Source organism: Camelina sativa, chromosome 9 (genome assembly GCF_030686135.1).
Source record: "Camelina sativa cultivar CO46 ecotype springtype chromosome 9, ASM3068613v1".
Lineage (NCBI taxonomy): Eukaryota > Viridiplantae > Streptophyta > Magnoliopsida > Brassicales > Brassicaceae > Camelina > Camelina sativa.
In genome coordinates this window covers 11255783-11264840 of record NC_141888.1, presented here as the reverse complement: position 1 = coordinate 11264840, position 9058 = coordinate 11255783, and the positions used below count along the sequence as shown (strand labels likewise).

The following is a 9058-nucleotide window of genomic DNA, read 5'->3' as shown; positions in this document are numbered from 1 at the left end:
TATTGCTGGAAACCTTAAACACTTTAGCCACCTTGAAATTATCTTTACACCTAGACCATAATGTGTTTGATATCCCCTTTTTGAGAGTGCACGCATTTACTAATGAATGTTAAAAGGTTAAGTTGTCTGAGTCTGCAAGTCTTTGTGATCTTGGGATTTAATGAAGTTGCTACGGTCATGGCAAAGTACGATTTAGTACGGTTTGATATGAGATTTGTGATAGTGGTTTGCAGGCAATTGTTTGAGAGCATGATCCCAAAAGAATATGTGAGTTGTCATGTTTTCAAACCTCTTTCCTTGGCAAAGGTTTTTGTTTTGCTTGAGGGCAAGCAAAGATCTAAGTCAGGGGGAGTTGATATATGGTGTTTTTATTGGTTTTGAGTCTTTGTCTTCTCTCTTATTTTATATCTTTTATTGAGTCAAAGCATGTTTTTGGAGTCTTTTAGTTCTTTATCGAGTCTTTACAGGTTTTAGGACACTTTGGAGGAAATTGGAGCAAAATGAGCCATTCTGGATACAAACAAGCATATGAGATGGATGTTGGTTCACGTTAAAACCCGCCTACCAGAGAAACCTGCCTACAAGATAAACCCGCCTGCCTGAGCGAAGATGTCTAAACCGGCGAGTTTTACGTTAAACCCCGCCTACCAGAGAAAACCGCTTGGCTGAGGAGCGAAGTCTGAACCGGCAACTTTCACGTCAAAACCCGCCTACCTGAGATACCCACCTGGCTGAGAAGCGAAGTCCGAACCGGAAAGTTTCACGTCAAAACCTGCCTACATGAGATACCCGCCTGCCTTCATAACTCTATAAATACTTTTTATTTGTTGAGAGAAAACCCTTAAGTTTTATTCTACGTTTTCTTTCTGCAACCCGAGACTTTTTGTAAGCCACGCTTTTGGGATTCTAGAGATTCATCCTTATTGACAATTTCGAGAAGATTTCTAAACCCTTATTCATTATTTCTGCAATTTAATCATGTTTTCTTCATCTATGATTTTTATTTTCTCTTTTTCTATGTGTGAGTAGTTCTTCAATTGGGTATTAGGGTTCCAACTAGGAGATTCAATGAATGGATGTTTTAATTGTTGTTTGGAGTTCTTAATCCTTAGGTTCTTTGATTCACATGATCTTAATGCTCTGATCACCATGTTTTAGACTCTAGGTCTTTCTATGCATCAAAAGTGTTCGATAGAATGCTTGAATGAGTGTGAATTGAGCAATGTATTTCTAGCCTGCAAAAGTTGATGTTAGGATGCATTGTGAACTTAATGAACTTGATAGTAATGCGAATGTGGCTAGAAGGTTGAAAATGAAAGTTTAGCAAACTAATAGTCAAGTTTAGTTTCTAATGCCTTGAAAGAGGGTTAATTAGTCTATTCTTGTGTTCATGTTCTAAAATGGTTCTTAATTATCGAATTCCACTTATTGATCTCTGAAATACCCTATGACCCAATGTTTTAATTCCATAAGTTTAATCGTTTTATTTCTTGCATTTTTATTTACAATTTCTGAAACCAAATAAACTATCTTTCATTCGCTTTAGCTATATACAACTCTTGAAAATATTTAGTGTACCATTGGTCCTTGTAGATTCGACCCCGTATATACTGCTTTGCGGTTCAGTGTATCGGGTAATTACTCGAGCAATCAAGTTGGCGCCGTTGCAAGGATTTTCTCCTTGTTCCTATGATGTTTTTCCTGCTCCTCAAAATGCACATATACCTTCCCATTTGAAATCATCATGACTCCTTCTTCAATTATCTTCTTGTTAAACAAGACATCCTTCAAACAGTTCTTGTATGTTTTTGTATTCTTTATTGACTCTAGGAATGGGAGTTTGATGTGAAACTTGTTCATAACTTCATCAAGGCGAGCTTTCTCCTTTTCAGCTTGCCTTTTAGCTTCCCTTAGACAACCTGGAAATGGGAGCCTGGGAACATATGGAAGTTCTGCAACGTATGGTGGCTCAGTATCTCCTGCAATCTCATAATCTACAAAAACATCAACAACAAGAACTTCCATCTCAGAAATAATATTCTCATTTGCAGCTTCTTGAAGACCTCTCTCAGAAACTTCTCCAGGTTCTTCTTGAATCATTACAGCATAACAATGCTCCTTATTTTTTGGTTCACTTTTCCCTGGTAAAACACCTGATTGTCGCGTAGAGGCAGAGGAAATCTGAGCTACTTGGTTCTCAAGAGTTTTAACATTTGATGATAGCATCGTAAACATCCCATTGAGATCATTATACATACCATACACTTTAATGTTGATGTCAGATGCATTCTTGTTCTGACCTTTAAGGATCTGTCTCATCATCAATTTCATCTCAGTGTCGCCAGAAGAAGATGTAGAAGTGCTGCTCACAGGAGCTTGGTATCCTCCTTGGTAATTGTTGAACTGAGATTTTTGCTGAAAACCCCCTTGACTATACCCATTTCCTTGTCCTTTGGGCACAAATGGTAGCTTGAAGTTTCCTTGACCTGGAGCGAATTGCTTCTGCTGAAACTGTTGTGGTTAATAAATTTGATCCTGCGGGTTCTCAACGTTTATGCTTCGGTAAGACAGATTAGGGTGATTCATGTAGCCCTGGTTGAAACCATTGTTCTGATAGCCTTGGTTCACGTAATTCAGCTCAGCTTGTGATATCTTGTGTTTTTATGTGATTTTAAAGCTTAATTCTTCATTGTTTAGGTTGTTTAGGTTGTATTTTGCATTAAGTTTGGTATCTCAGGTGTTGGAGTAGAGATGTACAAATAAAGTGTGCTTTGGAGCCAAATAAGTCAAAAATTAGCAATATAATGGAAGACACACATTTGGATGCACACAAGATGATTGATGATTCGGAACCAGTCTGCAGTCCCTCAAAGATCCACTCGTATGAAGACCTTTCCTAGGGATTTAGCTCCAGAGTTCTTCACCAAAGTTATTGAAAATGGAGTAATATTTACAATGGAGGTAATTTCAGGCCAATCGAATGTGCGTGTAAAGAGTTATACGTGTTTTAGTGAACGTATATACAGCCAGAGTGAAGACTGGAGCCACAAGATAAAACGATCGACCATTTCGTGTGGTCGATCAACTCATCTCCAGACTTGAGTGGACTGCAACTTCAATAATCGACCATTTGGTTGATCGTAGGGTCGATCAACTTGTACTGGACTTGACCAGACTTCCGAATGGTCGATCAAATGTTATTTTTGGAACCAAATTCTGGTTTGTTCCGGTTTTCTCTGATTTTTTTATTCCAATCCGGTTTGTCCCGGTTTAGTTTCTTATTTTCTTATAAATACACTAACTTCTCATTAAGAGAGAACATCTTTTGTTTAGCAATTTTTAGGGGTTTTAAGCTTTGCTTTTCTGGGTTTGTTGAATCCTTTGTTGATTTTCCAGTTTTTAATAGTAATTTCTTTTTTATTTCTCCTATTCTACAATCTCTAATTATGATTTCACAAAGATCAAACCTCTACCTTTGTGTGATCATAACCATGAGTGAGTAGATCATTTGAACTTTGGGCTTGGTAGATTAGGGAGATAGATGATTGATCTTTGATGTCTAGGGATTTATTTATGTGATTCCTTTCTTGTTTGGTGATTATAATGCTAGATAGCCTTGATCAAGCATGAATCTAGACATTAGGATTTCCATGCCCATAAGGTGTTTGATGAAATTCCTGAACCAAACTATTCAAGAGTTTTGCATTCCTAGCCAATGGAAATTGATGATTAGGGTGTTTAGTGGTATAAATACTTGATTTTAATGCAAGTTTCTCTTGTGATTGCCTTTGGAAATTGTTGATGATTGCTTGATTTGCATAGAATCTTTATCATGGAAGTGAATTGATTTACATAAGTGTTCTTAGCCTAAGGATTATTCTTGATTGTTTGCTTAGACATCTAGGATTGATTAGCTATCTCCCAAGTCATTAACCTTGCCCAAGGTTCATTTGTTTTATCCTGATTCTAAAACTGTTCTTAGTTGTGTGTTTGCTTGCTTTTTGTTTGTTTGTTTGCTTTATTTAAAGTTGCTTCTAGCTAGTTGATACATAAAACAAACCTCCTTCTTATTAGCTTAGATTAAGCATTCATGTGTATTCCTGGTGTGTTGATCATTGCAAACTGAGGTTCGATAATTTAATTGATAAAAGTACTACATCAATTTGGCGCCGTTGCCGGAGATCGAAGCCGGGTCACCCGCGTGACAGGCGGGAATACTTACCTTTTTCTTTTGTTTTTATTTGATTTTAAAGCTTAATTCTTCATTGTTTTGTGCATATTCATGAGCATTTAGGTTGTATTTTGCATCAAGTTTGGTATCTCAGGTGTTGGAGTAGAGATGTACAAATAAAGTGTGCTTTAGAGCCAAATAAGTCAAGAATTAGCAATATAATGGAAGAAACACATTTGGATGCACACAAGATGATTGATGATTCGGAACCAATCTGCAGTCCCTCAAAGATCGACTCTTACGAAGACCTTGACTTGGAATTTATCTCAAGAGTTCTTCACCAAAGTTATTTGAAATTGAGTAAGCTTTACAATGGAGGTGAGTTCAGGCCAATCGAATGTGAGTGTAAAGAATTATATCTGTTTTAGTGAACGTATATACAGCCATAGTGAAGACTGGAGCCACAGGACAAAACGATCGACCAAATATGGTCGTTCGTGTGGTCGATCAACTCATCCCCAGACTTGATCGGACTTCAAACTTCAATAATCGACCATTTGGTCGATCATAGGGTCGATCAACTTGTGCTGGACTTGACCAGACTTCCGAAACTTGACCGATCGACCAAGCAATTGACCAATCGATCAAATATAATTTTTGGAACCAAAACCCGGTTTTTTCCGGTTTTTTCTGATTTGTTTTATTCCAATCTAGTTTGTCCCGGTTTAGTTTCTTATTTTCTTATAGATACACTAACTTCTCATTAAGAGAGATGATATTTTGTTTAGCAATTTTTAGGGTTTTTAAGCTTTGCTTTTCTGGGTTTGTTGAATCCTTTGTTGATTTTCCAGTTTTTGATAGTAATTTATTTTTCATTTCTCATATTCTACAATCTCTAATTATGATTTCACAAAGATCAAACATCTACCTTTGTGTGATCATAACCATGAGTGAGTACATCATTAGAAGTTTGGACTTGGTAGATTAGGGAGATAGATGATTGATCTTTGATGTCTAGGGCTTTATTTTTGTGATTCCTTTCTTGTTTGGTGATTATAATGCTAGATAGCCTTGATCAAGCTTGAATCTAGACATTAGGATTTCCATGCTCATAAGGTGTTTGATGAATTTCCTGAACCAAACTATTCAAGAGTTTTGCATTCCTAGCCAATGGAAATTGATGATTAGGGTGTTTAGTGGTATAAAGACTTGATTTTAATGCATGCTTATCTTGTGATTGCCTTTGGAAATTGTTGATGATTGCTTGATTTGCATAGAATCTTTATCATGGAAGTGAATTGATTTACATAAGTGTTCTTAGCCTAAGGATTATTCTTGATTGTTTGCTTAGACAACTAGGATTGATTAGCTATTTCCCAAGTCATTAACCTTGCCCAAGGTTCATTTGTTTTATCTTGATTCTAAAACTGTTCTTAGTTGTGTGTTTGCTTGCTTTTAGTTTGTTTGTTTGCTTTATTTAAAGTTGCTTCTAGCTAGTGTATTCCTGGTGTGCTGATCATTGCAAACTGATGTTCGATAATTTAATTGATAAAAGTACAACATCAGCTTATAGTTCCTCAGAACCATCCGCACCACCTTCCTGATAAACCTTACCATCACCATAATCATCACAGAAATTCAAACTCCTCTGATCTCTTCTCAAAAGGTGCTCCACTTTTGCACTCAACTCAGCAATCCGTTTTGATTCTCCTCCTCCACTGCTTCTCACTGTCTTATCATAATCAACATAATGATTACTATTACTAGAAGCTAGGTTATCGATTAAAATCTGAGCCTCTCCTTCGAATTTGGTCATGAAATCCCCATTGTTGGCTGTATATAATGCCACTACAAGAAGAATCAATATTCATATCACACGATAAATGTTATCGTATGTGTTTAATAGCGTTTTCATAAATGCTATGTCATCGGCAGCTATCTTAGGTGTCACCTCTATTATAGCGTTTTTGACATGTGCTATTATATGTTGTTCTTTTATAGCACTAATCAAATGATATCATATAGTTTTCCGTAACACATATTTTGTGCCATTTTATTTTATGTCATAGCATTTTTATTTTGCTATCTGGAGAGATTTAAATTTTAATTTGATTTTTATAATTTATATATTTGACCCCAGTTTTGCAAACTTATTTAAGTGGATCGATATAAATTTTTTTTTTTTTTTAAATATCATCAACCTACATAACATTAATTTAAACAAGTCTTACATATCATACAAGTCTTGTACTATGCTGCCAAGTTTTATCCAAAAAAGCTAACATTAAAACTTATAAGGATTGAGACAAACTTCGATATCTTCAGTCTCTTCTCCTCTATCTATTTCGCCTTCCCATCAAAAGCAGTACACATGTCTGAAGAACTGTTCCGGTTAGCATTACCGTCCATATTCCCTGTAATCATGTGTATCCACAATACTAAAGTGCTTTTGTGGTAAAGTGAAGAAAGATATTCACGAATCCAAAATGTTGACAGATAAAATAAAGACATTTTAGCTCAAACTCAAATATCAGAGACTTATGGATGAGTAGAATCAACATTAAGGTTTTCTATAAGACAAGTAGAGAATCGGATAAACAAAGCATTCACCCTTCTTAAACAGCTATCACAACTTATCCATCCAATGGTGCAAATAAGAATGATAATAGATGGGGTAACATCCAACTAAACATGCAAACATCCACTAATGGAAAGGTAATAAGATATATATAATTACCTTTGTATGGGCTTGTCACCAGCTTCTGGCCATTCCACAATCTCTGCAGGAGGGTTTTACTGAAAATAATTTCTTCTGTTACCTCTGCTTAGGCGCCTCTTCGCCTTCAATCTCATGTCGATGACGTAGTTATTCTTCACAGATTCCATATATTGATCAAACGGAACAATAAAGTCAGATGGGCTCGTCCTGTATCAAACAAAGCAGCAGTGGAGGAACATTAAGTAGAGAAATTCACTGCCAAGCCTTAGACAAATAGAGACAAGCCTTGAACATGAAACTGAAAAGAGAATTTTCTCTATCTCCATTAAAAGATGACCGTACACACCAAAACTCCTAAATTTGGGGGAAAAACAACAAAGCTAAGAGTAAAAAAAATCCTACAAACTTTTAGACTGAAGAAGCAGACAAATTCGAAATCGAGAATCAATGAATTTCTGACCTTGAAGAAAATCCATCAATTGAGAGGTTCCTTGGTGAAGATCGATCTCATAACCATTTTATAGACTATAGTCAAATGTCTTGAGCTTACTTGCAAGCCATTAGATGTCTGCTAAAAAACTCAAATTAACAAGGAATAGATCTTAGATCTGGTTCATCCTCAAAGAAGAACAAAAAAGTCTTCGGGGTACCTTCTCAAGAGTTTCAAGCTCCTCCTTTTGAGCTTCAAGCTCATCCTTTTGAGCTACAAGCTCCTCCTTCTCATGTCCACCTTCTTCTTCACATGAGTCTCTACTGCAAAATACAAACCATAATAAAAAAATCAGTCACTCTTCAATGGAGGAGAGAAACTTCAAAATTGCAGCAAATAAGAAGACATAATCCAGGAGACTAACAGCGACACGAGTAGTCGAGTATTAAACTCATCTACGAAACCATATTTATGTATGCGATGAAGAAAGCAACGTAAAGAAAAATTAAATCCGCTATCTATAGAGTCCCAATTCGAGATCTGAAAATGTTTAAACTATAGTAACAACAAACCACATGAGCTGGAATGTCGAGAGAGCATAGAAGAAGATAAAGAAGAAGAAGCATAAATGGCTGTTGGATTGGCCGTGAAATAGAACCCAACGGGACTAGCAGAGCCGGCTATTGATTGACGCGGAGAAGCAGCGACGACATCGGCAGCCAGGGTTTTGAGATGAGAGGAGACGCTTCTTATCCACATGGTGATGAAGACGGATCGAGAGGACAAAATGATTTGTGTTCTGATGAGACCGACGACCTAGGTATTGATTTGGGGATTTTTTTTCTTTTGATATTTCTCTCTTGTAGAAAAGTGTAAGTTTTTTTTTGGTTGCCTTTGGAATGTGGGACTTCAAATTTTTAGATCTACGATACATGGCGGTTAAGTGAATTTTTTCACAAAATATTGGCGGAATAAACAATTTTAGCTTTTCGCTTCGTGATTCTGTATCTTAGCGTTTATTTAGTGCTATCGTATAGTGATTAGAATAAAACATAGATATTTCATAGCAGTTCAGGAAAACGAGCTATCCTCGTATGCTATCAATGTTGATATTTCTTGTTGTGTGCCATCTTATACCTCTCATAAACTCCTCTATAGAATGTGTTGATAAGTAATTCTGGACTGAAACCATGGTGAAGACATTCTCTTTTTTAGTCCTTGAACCTTTCCCAAGCCTCGTGGAATGACTCAGTAGCACTTTGCAGAAAGCTTGAAATCTTGTTCCTTAGAAGAGTAGCCTTGTGTGGGTGAAATACTGCACCAAGAAAGCAGCCTTATACTCATCCCATGTTCGAACATTATCTCCCTTCAACAACTTAAACCAGCGATGAGCTTTATCACTAAGAGAAAATGAGAACAATCTGCATTCTTGTCGTACCACATATATCCTCAAAGTACTCCAAATGGTAAACTGGGTTCTCCGACGGTAGACCATGAAACTGATTTTGCTTCACAAGAGCTAACAGTGCTGGTTTAATCTCAAAATCATTTCTAGCGATTGGAAGATATTGGAAATATCCGCGGTACATCTCAGCGTTGGGAGCATCATGTTCCCTCAAAGTCTGTCGAACATTTGCTGGTCTTTGATTAAGAGCAGCTAAGCGTATAGTCTCGCGACGCAAAACTTCTCTTTGCGCAGCTGCACGAGCAGCTTCTCCATCAGCAGGAGGAATAATAT

The 9058-nt window shown here is 36.7% G+C and overlaps 1 non-coding gene across 1 annotated transcript; it reads left to right on the top strand.

Moving 5' to 3' along the window:
* Positions 1 to 8505: 8505 nt before the first annotated feature.
* On the top strand, positions 8506 to 8612 carry LOC147938074 (small nucleolar RNA R71). Its single transcript, XR_015567633.1, has one exon. It is a non-coding gene; the product is annotated as a small nucleolar RNA R71 (small nucleolar RNA).
* The last annotated feature ends 446 nt before the right edge of the window (positions 8613 to 9058 follow it).